Below are 18,677 nucleotides of genomic sequence, written 5' to 3'. Positions count from 1 at the left end.
TGGTGTAGTGGTTATGTTACTGGACTCTTACATGACTGACTTCAGTTTGAGCCCCAGGCCCAGTGGCTTGAAACTCATGCCTGGCACACGTGCAAGTGGGCTCAAAATCCCAGGAGGAGAATGGAGGAGAAGGGACTGTGGTGTGGCCATCCTCCCTGGAAGGTAATTTCCAGTTTCCCTCTCACTGTCTGCTGCACCCTAAGGCAAAAATTTCTTTTTTTAAAAAAGAATAAAGTTAAAACATTGTAACAGTCATTTAAGGAATTCATTGTAGGGACCAGTAGTTGGTGTAATGGTTATGTTGCTGGACTCCCACGTAATTGACCACGGTTCGAGTCCTGGACCCGGCGGCTTAAACTCACACCAGGTGTGTGTGTGTATGTGCCCAAGATCCCCAGAGGAGAATGGAGGAGAAGGGATTGCGGCATGGCCATCCCCCCCTGGGGGAGTGATTTCTTGCTTTCTGTCTCTCTGTCTTTCTGGTGAGGGCATGCATCCTATAGCAAAAACTTCTCCAAAAAAAAAAAAAAGAAAAAGAAATTTATTGCAGTTTGCTAAGGGGCTAATGGAGGTGGATCTCAATGGCAGACTGTGGTTTGAGTTGTGATCCTATCAGGGTGGAAAACACACCACGCATATATGTACAAGTGCCCAAAATCCTGACCAGAAAAGGAGTGGAGGAAAAGGATTGTGGTGTGACCACACCCCATTGGGAAGGGTTTTTTCCCCTCTTTCTCTCTCTGGTGCATGCCAGTGCACATGCCTTCTGGCAATATAAAATAAACAAACTTGTTGGAGTTTAGAAGAAGTAAATGTCTACATAATGTCTTAAGTTTCTTACCTGACATAAAAGGTTAAAATATATAAAATTGGCATAACTTAGAAACTTTCCATAAACATTATGCATAATTTATGGATGAGATTAACTTAAAATAATCAATTTTGTGTCTATGGAGTAAGACTTATCTACAGTTAAGATGGAAGCTGGACTGCAGTGCAGCAGTAAAATGCAATGCTCTGCAAGGCTGATCCAGTGGGAAGGTTCTATATTCCTATACAGAGACCTCACTGAGTAGGCCTGTTAACTCAGGGCTGATTGAGGCTGGGGGGAGATTGCAGTTTTGGGACGCTGTTGGGAAGACCATCTGTCTGTCTCTGTCTTTGTCTTTAAAATGTCAAGAGAAAGGGACCAACAGATGGTGTAGTGATTATCTCACTGGACTCCCATATGGCTGACTGCAGTTCAGGTCTCAGACCCAGCGGCTTAAAACTCAACAGGCATATGTGCGTGCATGCCTAAGATACTGAGAGGAGAATGGAGAAGGGTTTGTGGCATGGCCATCCCCCGACCCTCACCCCCTGGGGGATGGTTTCTTGCTTTCTGTCTATTTCTCCAGGGAGCACACAGCACACATGCCCTATAGCAAAAATCTCTCTCACTCAAAAAAATCGAGAGTTTTATTGATCTGTAAGTTCTGTGGAGGTCAGTGATTATGTTTGATTTATTTCTCACTACACCCCTGTGACTATCATAGTACCTCGTACATTGGAGTCACTTAATTCATGTGAGAGGGCTTCAGAAAGCTTGGAGAAAATGGAATTAAATTATGAGTTCATTTCAGCACAAAGATTTGAAATCCATTCATGGTGTTTTCAAAAATGTGTATTTTTCTGTGAACTTTTTGAAAATCCCTCGTACTAGTTAAGTAAATTAATAATAAAGAAATAATTAATGGATTGACCACCCAAAACATTTAGAAACTTGTATCTTTATGATCAAAGAAATGAACATACAAGTCTAGAGAAGGGAAGGGAATGCAGAAGACTTGAAAATCCACCCGTTTCTTGGCCTGCAAGTTTAGAAACTGTGATCCAGGTGACATGGAAACATTTCAGACACCAGGGCCTACAAAGACCCTCATTTTTGCTGTGCTATTTTAGGAATGAATGTCTAAATACATGTGGTAAGGCTCAGTGATTTTCCGTGGGCCAGGTTGTTTGGCCAGGTGAGTCAATTTCCTGATCAAGCTGTGCATCCTTCTGTGTGCTATTTCACCTTTTACTCACCAAACAGGCGAAGGGATAGGCTAGGACTAAGAGGGAAAGGTCTGGAACACCATTTTCCAAAGGTGAGGAGGAGGGATACAACATCCAGAGAAAACCGGCCAGCTATACAAGTGTCATCGCTTTTGGTGGTGGGATGTGTTCTACCTGCTGCGTGCCGTGGTCTGCTTGCAGCAGAAAGGAGAAGGGTGACTGCTGGCTAACTCCTTGAGGGTATCTGCCTCTACCCAGTCAGTGGGGAGAATGTTTTCCATCTTCATTTTTGGCTTGTGCCTCTTCGAAGCAGGCTGTTCTTAGTTACTTAGGAAAGCGGAGGCAGCCCAGTAAGTGAAGTGTGTATGAACTGTAAGCCAGTAAATGCTTTCTTTCTGAAATCATCTTTTAATTATACAGTTGTGCAGTGAGTCATTTCACTTTCTTTCATATGTCTCAAAATTACCCAGTTAGTGGTTTGCATTTGACTTCCATAGTTGAGACTTGCAATTTCTCCATTTTTAGACCAGCCATTTTGACTCTCACAAGAGCAAGGTGAGCAAAAAGACAAGGAAGAGACAAAATAGATGCACACATTGAAGGACGACATCTGGTCTCTCCTAAGCGCGTGACTTTGGCAAAGGACTTTTCCTCTCCAGGACCTGCCTTTCCCGTCCCTTGAGATTATAACCCTCATTACTTACCTCATTCCCATTGAGAGGAGTCTTGATGCTGCAGGCTGCTGGAACCCAGCAGTCTTGGAGCTATCTAAGCTCATTTGCAATTTTAAGCTGTTAGTAAGCCATAAAAGAAACTTCCCCTTTCTCCACAGAGGCAAGGTGAGAAAGTTGTGGAGTTGGCTCCTGTCCCGGCTCTTTGTAGACCTAAGTGTTATATTTCATTATGAATGATGGGAGTAAATGCCATTTTGAAAACAGAAGCCTTCGATACTGGATCCAAGCTACCAACTCAACACAGCTTCCCCACGTTTGGTTGAGTCCATGCGATGCCGTGTGCTTTCAGTAGAACGGATCTACGATGCTTACATGGCCGCACTTCGTTTGCATTCTGTGCTTGCTCTCGTAAGGCATCGATCAATCTTCCAGGTACCTGAGAAATAGCTTGTGACGCTTAAGCTTAAAAACATTAACAATATTCCGTGGAAATCTTTTTTAAGTGTATCGAATTTATCTCTGTTGAACAGACTGTCTTGATTACAGTTCTTCTTCCCTCCATAACCAGCCATTTTTCTTGTAGTTGTAATTATTATAATGGGCAGGGAAAAGGCATGCCTTTTGCCATTTTTCTCACTGATAATCTGTCAGTTCGGTGTGTGCGTGTGTGTGCGTGTGTGCGTGTGCATGTGTAAAACTTCCCAGCTAGTTGCCTGTATTCAGGGAAGTTCAGATAAACAAGATGTTAGGATGGCATGCAAACTGAGTCACTCCAGTTTCCCTCTCACTGTCTGCTGCACCCTAAGGCAAAAATTTCTTTTTTTAAAAAAGAATAAAGTTAAAACATTGTAACAGTCATTTAAGGAATTCATTGTAGGGACCAGTAGTTGGTGTAATGGTTATGTTGCTGGACTCCCACGTAATTGACCACGGTTCGAGTCCTGGACCCGGCGGCTTAAACTCACACCAGGTGTGTGTGTGTATGTGCCCAAGATCCCCAGAGGAGAATGGAGGAGAAGGGATTGCGGCATGGCCATCCCCCCCTGGGGGAGTGATTTCTTGCTTTCTGTCTCTCTGTCTTTCTGGTGAGGGCATGCATCCTATAGCAAAAACTTCTCCAAAAAAAAAAAAAAGAAAAAGAAATTTATTGCAGTTTGCTAAGGGAGCTGGATCTCAATGGCAGACTGTGGTTTGAGTTGTGATCCTATCAGGGTGGAAAACACACCACGCATATATGTACAAGTGCCCAAAATCCTGACCAGAAAAGGAGTGGAGGAAAAGGATTGTGGTGTGACCACACCCCATTGGGAAGGGTTTTTTCCCCTCTTTCTCTCTCTGGTGCATGCCAGTGCACATGCCTTCTGGCAATATAAAATAAACAAACTTGTTGGAGTTTAGAAGAAGTAAATGTCTACATAATGTCTTAAGTTTCTTACCTGACATAAAAGGTTAAAATATATAAAATTGGCATAACTTAGAAACTTTCCATAAACATTATGCATAATTTATGGATGAGATTAACTTAAAATAATCAATTTTGTGTCTATGGAGTAAGACTTATCTACAGTTAAGATGGAAGCTGGACTGCAGTGCAGCAGTAAAATGCAATGCTCTGCAAGGCTGATCCAGTGGGAAGGTTCTATATTCCTATACAGAGACCTCACTGAGTAGGCCTGTTAACTCAGGGCTGATTGAGGCTGGGGGGAGATTGCAGTTTTGGGACGCTGTTGGGAAGACCATCTGTCTGTCTCTGTCTTTGTCTTTAAAATGTCAAGAGAAAGGGACCAACAGATGGTGTAGTGATTATCTCACTGGACTCCCATATGGCTGACTGCAGTTCAGGTCTCAGACCCAGCGGCTTAAAACTCAACAGGCATATGTGCGTGCATGCCTAAGATACTGAGAGGAGAATGGAGAAGGGTTTGTGGCATGGCCATCCCCCGACCCTCACCCCCTGGGGGATGGTTTCTTGCTTTCTGTCTATTTCTCCAGGGAGCACACAGCACACATGCCCTATAGCAAAAATCTCTCTCACTCAAAACAATCGAGAGTTTTTTTTTTTTTTTTTTTTTTTTTTTTTTTTTTTTGCTATAGGGAGCATGCACTCACTGGAGAGAGTCAGAAAGCAAGAACTCACCCCCCGAAGGGAGGGTGGCCATGCCACAATCTTTTTACCTCCATTTTCCTCTCGCCAGGTCTGGGACTTGAACTCCAATCGACTACATGGGAGTTCAGCGATGTGACCATTACACCATTTGCTGGTCCCAAGAGGAATAATATTTTATAATAAAGGCAAATCAGTATTAACTAGCCAAATTCTCTAAATATAAGAATAAATTTCATCTTTGCACCCAGAATGTATTTACTTATATTTTCTTTTGTTTAAATACTTATTTTTAAGTTATTTTTTAAAATCTCCACTACCAGCTATCATAACAGAAGAAATAATAAAGTCAGAAGTGCAAGCTTTCTGAGTAACCCCATGGAATAGTAGAAAGATCATAAAACAAGGAGTAAATAGGTCAAAGCTCTAGTCATTTATTATATAACCTGAAATGTTGCATGCTGCTTCTTTCAAGCTCAGTTTCCTTAAAACAATTTTTTTATAGCTTTTCCATAGGGTACATATGCTTACCAGAGAGAAACAGAGAGAGAAAGAGAGAGGGAAAGCGAGAAATCACTCTCCAGAGGGGATGGACTTGCTGCAATCCCTTCTCTTCCATTTTCCTCTTGGAATTTTGGGCATGTAAGTGCATGCATCTGGCATGATTTTTATGTACCCAGTTGGGGGACTCAAACCTTGGTCAGTCATGTGGAAGTCCAATGCCTTGATGACCACACCACCTGTAGTCTGTTTCCTTTTAAAAAGGGGGAGGATCAGAAAAAGTAACCTCTAATGTCCTTTCTTCCTTTAAAATTGGACAAATTGAGTTAATCACAACGATCTTTGTCCCAAACAGTCACTGATGAATTCCACATGAAATTAAAGCATAGATTTAGTCTGTGTTTTGAAAAAGGCATCATGTTGGGTATTGGTACAGAGGAAATAAAGGATGGACTGAAAGTATTGGCTGTCTTCACGACAGAAAGCTTGAAGTACCACTGAGGTCACCAGAGCAGTTGTTCCGGTGAACAAAATTTCCCCATTTTCAAGTAGAAAAGGTGTGTTATGGTTCTGTGTTAGCCCAATCATCCACACAAGTTTGCTGACTCTCTGAGAATTTTTTCTTCTTGTCTTTGTTTTGTTACACGGTACTGAATTCATCATCACTTCCTGACTCTATTATATTGGTTGTTTCTTGATTTCTAAGTATTTTCTGGCTAAGTTTAGAAGTATCAACTCTATTTACATCCTGTCTGTGACTTGAGTAGCAGAGGAAAGATGAAACATACTGAGATCCTTGGAGACTGAGTTTTCATAACTGTGAAGTATTATTGATAGATTATTCAGCTTCAAAGGAAATTTGATTGTTCTTGATTACTTTTTGCTATAGGGCACATGTGCTCACTGGAGAGAGAGAGAGAGAGAGAGAGAGAGAGAGAGAGAGAGAGAGAGAATAAGAGAGAAATTGAGAAATTCCCCTCTCTCCCCTCCAGGAGGGATGGCCACACTACAATCCCTTCTCTTCCATTCTCTTCTTGGAATTTTAGACACACACACATACATGCCTGGTGTGATTTTAAATTTTTTTATAGTGAAAAAGTGTGTATTTAGAATTAGCCATCTGGACTAGGTTTAGATAACTCCAATTTTGTCGGCAATATCCAAAGCATCATAATCGGGAGCCAGTCACACATATGCCTTCTCTCCATCAGGCCTGACTAGAGTGTTGACCTTGGCCACATCAATATCACAGAGCTTCTTCACAGCCTGTGTGATCTGGTGTTTGTTGGCCTTGACATCCACAATGAACACAGTGTGTTGTCTTCTATCTTTTTCATGGCATACTTGGTTGTCAGCGGGAACTTAAGGGTGCAGGATGAAAACCACACAGTTGGCCATGTTAGAGTCCAACGCCTTAGCCACCACGCCACCTGTTGGCTCTTGATTTTTGCATGTGTTATCAACCTTCTCGGAATGACTGATATGACATTTAAGTTTAACTGACTCTTAGAGTTCGGCCTTAGGGACTATTGGAAAAGAACATAGCTTGTTTAACTGAAATTTCTCTGTTATGATTTCCTATGTTAAAGCAAGGAAGTTTAAATTCATGGGTAGTTGTTGAGCTTAGAAGAAACAACATTTGAATCCAGGATACATGTGACTATGAATATCACGCTGCCAAAAAGGCCAGGAGCAGCATCCGTCACAGACTCTGAGTTGTGCAGGAACAAAACTGCCAGACTGAAAAAGAATTATTTAAAATATCAGTGTTTTCCATATTGGTTCGTCTTTGCCTTAAGGGAAAGAAGCGGATGCAAAGACATCTGGAAAGCTTTCATAAAGTGAGATTTTACTTATCTACCTCTGGGTAGAGAGTTTTAATTTCCAAACTCTAACTGTAGGGGGAATACATTTGCTCATCACTCTATGGAGTGTTGTAGGAGAGCGGGAGGGCATGACCTGTTACAGACAACAACCTGATGCGGCTGCATCTCCTCATGTCGAAATTAAAGATTTTTTAAACTAGAGAATGCAAGGGTACCTAAGAGACTTATTTGTATAGTAGTGGATATTAAACCTAAGCCCTTTAGTCCATTCTATAGGATGAATTGGAGAATATTTTTCTGTTTCTCCATCTGGATCTGTTTGCTCTGATAGATCATTGACTTGTCTTTAATACAAGGGAAGAATGTATGTATTTTTAAATACAAGGACTAGATAACAGTTTGCAGTGGGACTTGCAGTGAGGACACGCAGAGGGAGAATTATTTTATCTTTTTAATCCTTGATTCTTTTTCATATATGAAGATTTTGCTTCTGTGCTGATTTCAGAATTTATACCTGCTTTTTGTGTAAATCTTCTTTGATTAACGGTAGGAAGCTTCAGACTTTTTGTGACTAAATTACAATGAATTTATAGAGATTTCAGTGCTGAGAGCTATTGGACTAAAAGAGAGATTTCTAAAAACTGGTGTAAGAGGTAATAGCAGGAAGTGTGAGGCGGGAAGTCTCTGATGAGCAGACATGACTATCACTAAGCAGTCTCAAAAATAAGGAAGAAGCTTTAGTTGTTCAGTTCCATGCTTTGCATATGGTTCCTATTGTTCAGGGTAGGAGTCGCTGAAAATACTTTGGGAAAACTTAGAACTGAAAAAAACTTGAATATAAACTTTAGTACAACCGACCTGGAAATTATAGTCTATTCTGAACCATATTTTGGAAATATATTTCTGGAGCCAGTTTCCCACTTTCCAACCTAATACAAACTACGGTCATTCTACCTAGAATCATTGCTATTGGTCCTCTAATTACGCACAAAAAATAAAGTGGAGTTCAGCACTGCAAAACCTTTTAGCCTGTTTCTGAAATGGCTTGTTATTTAAGTAGAGTGCTAAACGTGTGGCCAGGATACACAGTGCCATGAAAGAGCGTTTGTTGGTTTGGCTTCACTGCTATTGATCAAATCCTCTAGTTTCTTCAGGAAACATTACCTCTTCTTTTTTATTCTTTTTTTCTTTTTTAATTAGTTATTGTGCATTTTGTTTGTAAAGGGGGAAGAAAAAGTTTATATGTATGTATGTATGTATATATTTTAAATACATATATTTATAAATATATATATATATATGTTTCTTTGCCAAGGGACCAATAGGTTAAAAGAAACATCATTATTTCAGAGGTTCTTGAGGTGCTGGCCAAAAGAAATCCTGAATTTATAAAATCCTTTCAGATCACGCCCATTATTCTACAAAAGGCTTGCACACATTATATCATTTTATTTAGTTTTTATTTCATATTTTATTTCATAAGTACTAAATACAAGTAACAACTATGATTCCTTAAGGATGTTATCTAAAACGTTTATTCATTTACTTTTTCATGAAAGAGAGAAAGAGAAACCAAAACTGATGTCCATCCTGTGATTGACCATCAGGCTTGGCCAGCCCAGACCATGGCCCTGTGTGCTCAGGGAGATCCCAGGATGTAAACCCAGGACATTTTCCTTCAGGACCAAGTTGCATAGTGCTACACAACCTCCCAGTCCCTCCTTTACCACGTGCGTGGACTGCAGTGCATTATAGTATGTGTTCCTTATGGAAGAACATTTCTAGATGGCCACTAGTATGATTTGTCATAATGTTTTCTTTTTCCTTTAATATGGAGCTAGCAATAACCACTTTAAAAATAGGTGGAGATACACAACACATATGTCTTCAGGCACACATGTTTTGGGAGATAATCCTCTCACAGATGACCATAGACTTAGTATGGATGGCAGCATAGCAAAAGATAGAAATAGTTATCTTTGAGAAGCAAAAAGGAAAAAGTATGTCTAACATCTAGGGACTCTTTCAATTTTCTCTTTAGAAGCAATGAGAAAAATGGAAGAAAGATGATCTGAAAGGAAAAATAGACATAAAGTCACTTATCTGGCCACTGTAGGTGTCTTTTGTTTCCAAATTCCTTAATTATAAAAAGAATTACCCAGGTTTTTTATAATCTGTCATAGGAATGAGAAAATGATTCACTCTTATTTTAATATGCATAAGATCATATACTTATTTTTCCCATCTTCAACTTAAACATAATTTTGACTCTAATACATAATTTTTGTTTCTTTATAAAAAGAAAACACATATATGTGAGATTCCTTGCTCTTCACTTTAACTGGCATTGTAGATTTTATTTTTAGTTATTATTTAGTCAAGATGAGTCAAGGTGTTAATGATATAAGTTTTAGTTTTCTGCCACTTGGAAATTTACAAATCACTTGTAGAAAGTGTTTCATAGTTATAGGTTAGATTATTTTGTGGTATGTCAAAATTCACTGAAATAAATTTTGAAAATTGTAGAGTCTTTATTATAAGTACTTTGAAATCAAACGAAGAATTTCAAAATTACATATATATATATAATTTTTAAAAATTATTTATTTGTTTATTTTTTCAAGATTTTTGCTGTCAGGCATGTGTGCATGCTGAAGAGACAGAGTGAAACAGAGAGACAGAAAATGAGAAATCACCCCGAGTGGATGGCCACGCCGCAATCCCTTCTCCATTCTCCTTTTGGGATCTTGGGCACTCATGCACACATGCCCAGCAGGACTTTAAGCTACCGGGTCTGGTGCTTGAATATCAGCTGACTATGTGGGAATCCAGTGACATAGCCATTATACCATCTGCTGGTGGCCCTAGCATTTTTTTTTTTGCTGAACCCTCAAAATGTTTTATAGACAACAAGATGTTGTGACAATAGCAGAGGTGACAGAGGATAGCATAAATCTAATCATTTGAAGGAGATAGTCTGATCAACTCTAGGTAGCTCTATTTTTTTGTTAAATTACTATTTCCTTTGCCATAATTTTGCACATTATGTTTATTTAGTTTGCAAGGAGGACACTAATTATAACATATCTCAGTTAGACTATGCATGTTTATGAAGCTATATAACACTTGATTTCAAAGAGGATCAATCTCTTAAAAAATGTCTCTCTGCAGCTATTAGTTTATTCCACTAGGGGTCAGTCTACATGAACAGATGTCCATATATATCACTGAGGTGTCCTATGTTTGAGCAGTATTATTATTTCACTTTATGCAATGTTTTTATATCTTGGAATAGAAGAATATCCTTGGACATCTAGATGGTAATATTCAGCTTCTTGCATCTTGAATTTTCTAGCTGCACTCTTGACAGGGCACTTCTCTAAGGATTTCGGTGTATAGCTTAGCTGTTCTTTTCCCTCAGTTGCATCATTTCTCTTCTGTCTGATGTCAGTTCAGTACCCTCACATAATTTTATATACAGGAACAAGAGAATGGTTGACAACAACAGAATCATAGATCGAGGTGTCCCAAACCCTTTACAAATAGACTGAAGATGACAATTGCTCATGGAATGATTGGATTTGGGAAGTGTCTGACAAGTGGAGTATAGTTGAGGGTGACATTATAACTGTGACACTTATCTAACTGCCAGTTTTTGTTATTTTCTTTCATGCTTCTTCTGGCTCCTGGAAGACATTGAAGTCTGTTTCTCCACTGTACCATAAATTCTTTGGTGCAGGCACTTTATCTTACCCCTCTTTATTTTTCCAGTTCTTAGTGCAATGTTGGGGATATAGTTGGCACTGATCATGTTTCTTTTGAACTTAATGAAACTGAACTCAGTAAATGCTAACTAATACGCTGGAATGACCTACTACACTGCTTCTTTAATTGTTAGAGAAATGTTACACCTGTGGAAGTACCATGTACCATAGGGCTAAAAATACCATCCACTGTACTTTTTCCTTATGAAGAAAGAGCAAGGATGCATATTGTTCATCAGTAATCAGGATTCTTTGGAACTCTTATTAAGATAAAGGTTGTCCTGCATTTATAAAAACTTCTTATTCTTTCTGGCAAAATTCAGAGACAATACACTTAATCTTTTCCTAGGGAGGGCATTGTCCTTAGTTTCAAACAATAAATTGTTTTCTGAATAAAGATCTTTTTCTATTTGTCCTGCATCATGTTAAGTTTAAGCTCTCCTTGGTCATATTAGCACATGAGTGTAAAATGACACAATCCAGCTTTAGGACTTGGCAAGGAGCTTGTTCATTTAGCTCCCATCATTGTGCTACGCAGAAATACTTGGCATGTTTCAGGATGAACATCAGAATTTGTTAAGAAGGTGATGGCCTTAGTTATTATGCTAACTTAAATATACTACAAATAGAAATTACTACATAAAAATATACTGTACTAAATTACATAGTATATCCTACGGAGATAAAAAATGAGGTTCAGTTTGTGACCACTGGGAGTCACTGTGTAGCTGTCACACTCAGGAGGCCCCCACACCATCCACGCCGGCTTGTTGGGCCACGGGAAAGATAACATGCTCATCTCTTTCTCCCAACTACTGGCACTTATCCATTGGCCAACTGGCAGTTATTAAGTGCCCATGGAGAGCTGGGTGCTGTGTTAAATTAGGAAGCACAGTGAAAACAAGCTGCCTGTGTAGTAGCCGCACCCCATCTCCTCCCCAGCCTAGCTCTTTAAACTTCTTTCATGATTTATCAGGTTCAACATGCTGATACATTTATTCATCAAAATTTGTCTTTTCTGCTAGACATCCTGAAGAGCGATGTCTACATTTTCATCTTGTAATTGTTTATCACATTGGCTGGGATGTAGCAGATTCTTAATACATGTCTATAGAGTGACTGGACGATCTGCCAGGATTTCCTCTTGCTCTTTTGATTTCATTGCTGTTTTTTTTTTTTCCCCCTGGATTATATACTGCTATCTAGTTGCTGGCACCTATCCTGCATCATTTCCTGCTTATTATGTTTTATATTTAGTTATAATAAACTGGTTATAGATGAACCATTTTTTTAAACATCAATTATTCATCCTACTTTGTTCCACTATGATATTTTAGAGATCTTGTGTTTATCAAATCAAAAATAAGCAACGCAAAGGTAGCTTTGTGGCACAGAGCTAATGTGCTGCTCGGCAGAAGTCAGATCTACGTGGCAACCATGGTTCAAATCCCTGGCCTGCTCAGTCTGAAACATGATGGGCACATGGGGTTGTCCAAGACCTGAGGAGCTGGAGGAAGGGAATCATAGCATGACCAGACCCTGTGGAGGGTGCTATCTCTCTTACTCTTTCTCTCATTATCTCTCTCTCTCTTTTATATGTCTGCACACATATTCTATCATGAATAAAAAGCAAAAAAAGTGACATCAGTTACAAGTGACAGTATTAACGGTCTTACTTTTTTTTTTGAGAGATTTTCACTATAGGGCATGTGCGCTCGCCAGACAGACAGAGAGAGACATAGAGTCAGAAAGCGAGAAATCACTCCCCAGGGGGATGGTCACGCCGCAATCCCTTCACTTCCATTCTCCTCTCGGGATCTTGGGCATGCATGCACACGCACCCAGCGTGTTTTAAGCCACCGGGTTCGGGACGCAAACCGCGGTCGACTCCATGGGAGTCCAGCGACATAGACATTACGCTAACTGCTGGTTCCCAACGGTCTTACTTTTGTAGGTAGTACTAGAACTGAAAAATGCATACAAAAAGGTGAGTAGTCTTTGAAAATAGCATTAGCTACTGAAGAGAATAAGTTCTTAACAAGGACTTCTACATTTTAGTTTCATATCTTTCTCAAATGAATTATTTCAATAGAAAGCATTATGTTATTTTTCACTACTACCCTTTCTCCATTTATAAAACCCATCTAACATCTATTAAATGCCAGTAAGGACCAGGTTATGTAGTAGGTGATGAGGGAAATACTCATGAATTTAGCAGAGTATGATGCCATAAGAGGTTGACTGTATAGTTGTGGAAGACAGAAATATGTGATGTAAATTACACTTGGAAGACAGCATTTAAGAGCCAATCAAGTGCAAGAGATCATAGAAAGTTAGACTTGTGATTCCATTTAGATTAGAGCTGTCATGACTGCCTTAAAAAAAAGTGGATTTTGCCATTGACTTTGAAATATCAAGAGTAGTGAATCACTGTGAGGAGAACCTTAAATATATTTCTAAACATGAGCTTTGGGACATAACAGATTACACTTCAACTTGACTTTTGACGGTCACTTCTCATTTTATATATGTTACTCTTCTTGCTAGAAAAACTGGCTGTTTTCTGTAGGTACTCTGGAGTTACCACAACTAGTAAATTTTCTCCTGACACTTGTCTTTACTAATAATGTAAGTCTAAACATTGTCAGGAGTCTCAACTTTCTTGCAGAAGGATTGGCATTTCACCCAGAGTCTCTGCTTTTTTCAGGTGGCAACGGCTATAACTCACAAGGCCTGAAGGTGTCTGGAATGTTTAGTCATCTGAATATTTAGTTTTATTCTAGAGTTTAAGTTTTCCTTTTATCTTCTAATTAAAAAAAATATTCTCCAGGATAACATTCTGCCAAACTAGAAGCCACAGAAGCTAAGCTTGTGAAATAAAACATTGAGATGCCAGAGGATAAATTGATGACAGGAAAAGTGGCTTGTTGAATTAATTAAGTTAAATTTATATCTTTGAATATTGTAATCACTAGATATGTAGAAATGTGCACTTAAGTTACAAGTATAATTCTATTTTTTTTTCCGATTCACTCTTTTTTTTTCTTCTCTCCCCCATGCTACGTTTAAGGACTGCTAATTCAGGGAAACAACCCTTTATTCCCATCATGAGAATAAACCTTTATTCCCAAACTGGATAAAGACTTCTGTTCCTGTTAATGCCAGTAGATTTTTGGCCCCATTTAGAGAAATGGATCTTTATTTTCATGACTGTTGTAGAATGAGGAGGCTGGAGTCTCACAGGTAATAAAGACCAGACAAGCTGATTAAATGAAGAAAACCATAAAGAAAACAATTGATTTCTGTTAATGATTTTTTAGCTTGTCCAAAACAGTCTCCATAATTAATTTTCATCCCATGGGAGTAATGTTGAAGAAACTTGTAACTTAGAAATTGTGTGCGTGTGCGTGGGTGTCTGATTTTAAGGTATGAATTTTACTTTATAGGATTGCCTCATATTTCCTAGACTGTTGCTTAGCTATTAAGCATAGTGTCCAGGCTAGAAAAGAAGATCAGCCCCAATTTTAACACTACCAACTGGAGGAGGTGAAGAAGGTGGCTGGTGCAAAAGCATCTCACTTCTTGTTCTAAGGACTGGTGAGAGATTGTCATCCTTGTGTACTTCAGGCTTGCTGTGCAATTAGGAAAAACGCTCAGCAGACATATACTACCTAACTCAAGCAAATGTCTATATTTTTAAACTATATTTATTTTTGGAAAAATACTATGCAGGAGTAAATTTATTCTAGTTAGTAGATTCTAAATAATTCATGCAAATTGATTTTTAAAAATTAGTTATCATGTACTTGTATCCCAGATAATTTCCTGTTACAAAAAAAGATAGCTTTTTTTCAGTAATTAAACATTTTAACATTGCAAATGACCTTTCTACATAAAAAATGTAAACTATTTACAGTATGCTGGAATTTTTGGTACATCAGGCTCTTTTGAAATTGGTCAGATATGCTGCTTCCTTCTATTTGGGATTAATAAAAGAGGCATCAGGCCAACATATGGCATAGAGGCTAAGGTGGCTGGATCCCATGTGGCTGACTGTGTGGTTTGAATCTCAGACCTGGTGGCTTGAGAAACCACACCTGGTAAATGATCATTTGTGCCCAAAATCCCAGGAAGAGTAAGGGGCACTTGCCCCCATAAAACAATAGAATGGATTTTAAGCTATTTAAATGATCAAAATTAAACATTTTGGCATTGTAATGCTGGAGGTTTTTTTTTTGTTTGTTTTTTTGTTTTTTTTTTACACTCAGTATTTTTGAGAGTTTTTACTTAAAGTTTCGTATGGCATGAGACTGAGACTCTTAAAATATAACTTTAAAACACCACATTAAAAAAATCACATAGACAAGTGGGATAAATTTGTGAAGTTATTGGAGTAAATTTTTAAAAGAAACGGTAAAAACACTCAAGGTATTTAACTTCTACTCACTTATTAAAATTAGATTACAATTTATATTTATATTTTTAATGTAATTCTGACCACACATCTATCTCTTATGAAGGTGCTGGATTTGTTAAACAGTAAATCTTGGTATGTAAGAAAAAAATTGAATAAAGAAAACAGTGTAAATATGAAATCAGTTCATTCATATCTTTCCATTTGGTCTGGAAGCAGGAGAAGAATAATTTTACATATACATGGTCAATTGTTTCCAAATATTTATTTCTACTTTTTTTTTTTTTTGGTAGGTTTTTGCTATAGGGCATGTGCACTTGCCAGAAAGACAGAGACAGAGAGACAAAAAGTGAGAAATCACCCCTTCTGAGAAATCATGTGTGGTTTGAATCTCAGACCTGGTGGCTTGAGAAACCACACCTGGTAAATGATCATTTGTGCCCAAAATCCCAGGAAGAGTAAGGGGCACTTGCCCCCATAAAACAATAGAATGGATTTTAAGCTATTTAAATGATCAAAATTAAACATTTTGGCATTGTAATGCTGGAGGTTTTTTTTTTGTTTGTTTTTTTGTTTTTTTTTTACACTCAGTATTTTTGAGAGTTTTTACTTAAAGTTTCGTATGGCATGAGACTGAGACTCTTAAAATATAACTTTAAAACACCACATTAAAAAAATCACATAGACAAGTGGGATAAATTTGTGAAGTTATTGGAGTAAATTTTTAAAAGAAACGGTAAAAACACTCAAGGTATTTAACTTCTACTCACTTATTAAAATTAGATTACAATTTATATTTATATTTTTAATGTAATTCTGACCACACATCTATCTCTTATGAAGGTGCTGGATTTGTTAAACAGTAAATCTTGGTATGTAAGAAAAAAATTGAATAAAGAAAACAGTGTAAATATGAAATCAGTTCATTCATATCTTTCCATTTGGTCTGGAAGCAGGAGAAGAATAATTTTACATATACATGGTCAATTGTTTCCAAATATTTATTTCTACTTTTTTTTTTTTTTGGTAGGTTTTTGCTATAGGGCATGTGCACTTGCCAGAAAGACAGAGACAGAGAGACAAAAAGTGAGAAATCACCCCTTCTGAGAAATCACCTTCCAGGGGGTATGGTCACACTGCAATCTCTTCTCCTTCACTCTCCTCTTGGGATCTTGGGCACACATGCACACATGCCCAGTGTGAGTTTAAGCCACTGGGTCTGAGACTCGAACTGTGGTCGACTACATGGGAGTCCAGCAACATAGCCATTATACTAACTGTTGGTCCCCAAATATTCCTTTAATACACAGAGAATGATAACTTTTAGATTATAGCCATTTGAGCACATAAATAAATTTATTTAAAAATATTTTTTTTCGTGAGGTCAGGTGGGCATGCAGTGGTAAATGCAAATGCACCCACATAGGAAAATTCCTGTGTCTTTACTCCCTGAGTAAGCTGGGCACATGTATACACATGATCCAAGCTGGCTTTGACTAGGAGTGAATCATGGCATGGAGACTCTCCTGGGGTGCCTGTCTCTCCCCATGCCTACACCTTTGTCTCTCTTGAAGAAGGACTAAATAAACTTAAATACACACACACACACACACACACACACAAAACAGTGGTTTTTGTTTGTGTGCTTGTTTAGAGTAAGAAAAAAACCAGAATGAGACTGTTTTAGAAAAGGAAACAAAGAAATAGGGACAAAGAAATAGTTAGAAGTCGCCTTGGTACATCTAGTACCAAGTACATCTCCTCCAATGTAGGGACATGGCCATAGAGGTAAGAACATGTTTGTCAACTTTCTTCTTTTGTTCTGGAAAGCATTTTCAATATGCATAAAGTGGAGTGTGTAGCAGAGAACTCTGTGTTCACTTTGGCAATCACTAGCTGTATGCGTTTATGGAACACATTTGAAAGGAATATTTTGGATATAATGAGTTAAATAAAAATAGTTTAAAAAATGGATTTCACTTATTTCATTTTACATTTTCAAGTGTGGCTACTAGAAGTTTTGAAATTGCACCCGTAACTCACATTATGTTTCTCTGGACACTGCTGGCATAGGACCCCCACTTACCTAGACTCACATCAGCAGTCATCAACTCAAGGTGTGTCTTGTTTCGTTTATACCCCATGCGCTGTAGAATGCCTACAATCATACAGATAATTGGTCTCAGATTTGGCAGGAGCACCTGCGAGCTGGCCATTGCTCTGCCCACTACTATACTTTTAAATTGAAGTCTTTTTTTTTTTTTTTTTGGTATGTGCCAGTTTTACTATCTCCTAATAATTCAATATTATATTTCTGAATTTTACTGGTTTTGACAGGTTTATGATGCATTTATGTATTTCCTTTACAGACAATTATTTTAATTTAATTGACAAAGATTCATGCATTAAATTCCCCATTTACTTTGCTACTTACAGTGGACTCATTTGTAAACTATTGCTTATTCTTATAAAGTCCTAATCAGTTAAGAATACAAAGGAGTTAGTGTCATTTGTATTTACTTACAGTTTTCACTCAAGGTTTCATTATTTTCTTAAATACCATGTTAAAAAAGCATAATTGTCCAGTAACTAATAAACATATCCATGCAGTATTTTCCATGTAAAAAGCTCTGTCACACACACACACACACACACACACACACACACACACCCCTTCCATTATTTGGGAGTTAGTAATCTTTGGGTGGAAAGAGAATGGAGGAAGTACAAGTTTGTTTGTAGACAAACTGGACCTGACGTATTGGGAAGAAACCAAAATAGAAATGTCTAGAGATTAATTAATAGGAGCTGAGCTCTTGGAGAAAACATTTTCTTCTTTTATTATTATTTTTAAAATGATTTTTAATTGCCAGAGGGCATCTGCATGTGCCAGAGGGAGAGTGAGCAAGAGAGAGACGGAAAGCGTTCCCCGATATGGCTGTTTATGTCGCCACTCTTCCTCTTCAGTTTCTCCATCCCATCAGGATCCTGGTGCACACAGTGTGACTTTTCAAACTGCTGTGCCGGGATGTGAACTGTGGTTGGCCATGGAGGACCAGCTCCTTGTACACAGGATTTAGCTACTGCACTATGGGGTCAGCCCAGGAAAAGACATTTTCTATCTTGACTCTCTTCAGTGATGATTTCTTGAATCAGATAGAACATTAAAAAGGAAAAATTTTTATTATAGCATATGATATTTCAGGGAATACTTACAATGAAATTTATGCATTTATTTTAATTTACTTGTTATATTTATTTCAATGCAAATATAATTGTGTATTTTGGGTGGATAGAAATCATTAACAGAGTCTAATTTATTAACTTAGCATCCATATTTCCATATTGAAAATGAAA

At 38.0% G+C, this 18,677-nt stretch overlaps 1 pseudogene; it reads left to right on the top strand.

Moving 5' to 3' along the window:
• Window positions 1-18,677, top strand: part of LOC102491764 (ADP-ribosylation factor-like protein 4A) — a 58,096-nt pseudogene that overhangs the window by 12,385 nt on the left and 27,034 nt on the right.

Source organism: Tupaia chinensis, unplaced genomic scaffold (assembly GCF_000334495.1).
Source record: "Tupaia chinensis unplaced genomic scaffold, TupChi_1.0 Scaffold000009_1, whole genome shotgun sequence".
NCBI lineage: Eukaryota > Metazoa > Chordata > Mammalia > Scandentia > Tupaiidae > Tupaia > Tupaia belangeri.
Note: the sequence above shows the minus strand (reverse complement) of the source record. Positions and strands in the feature narration are given on the sequence as shown.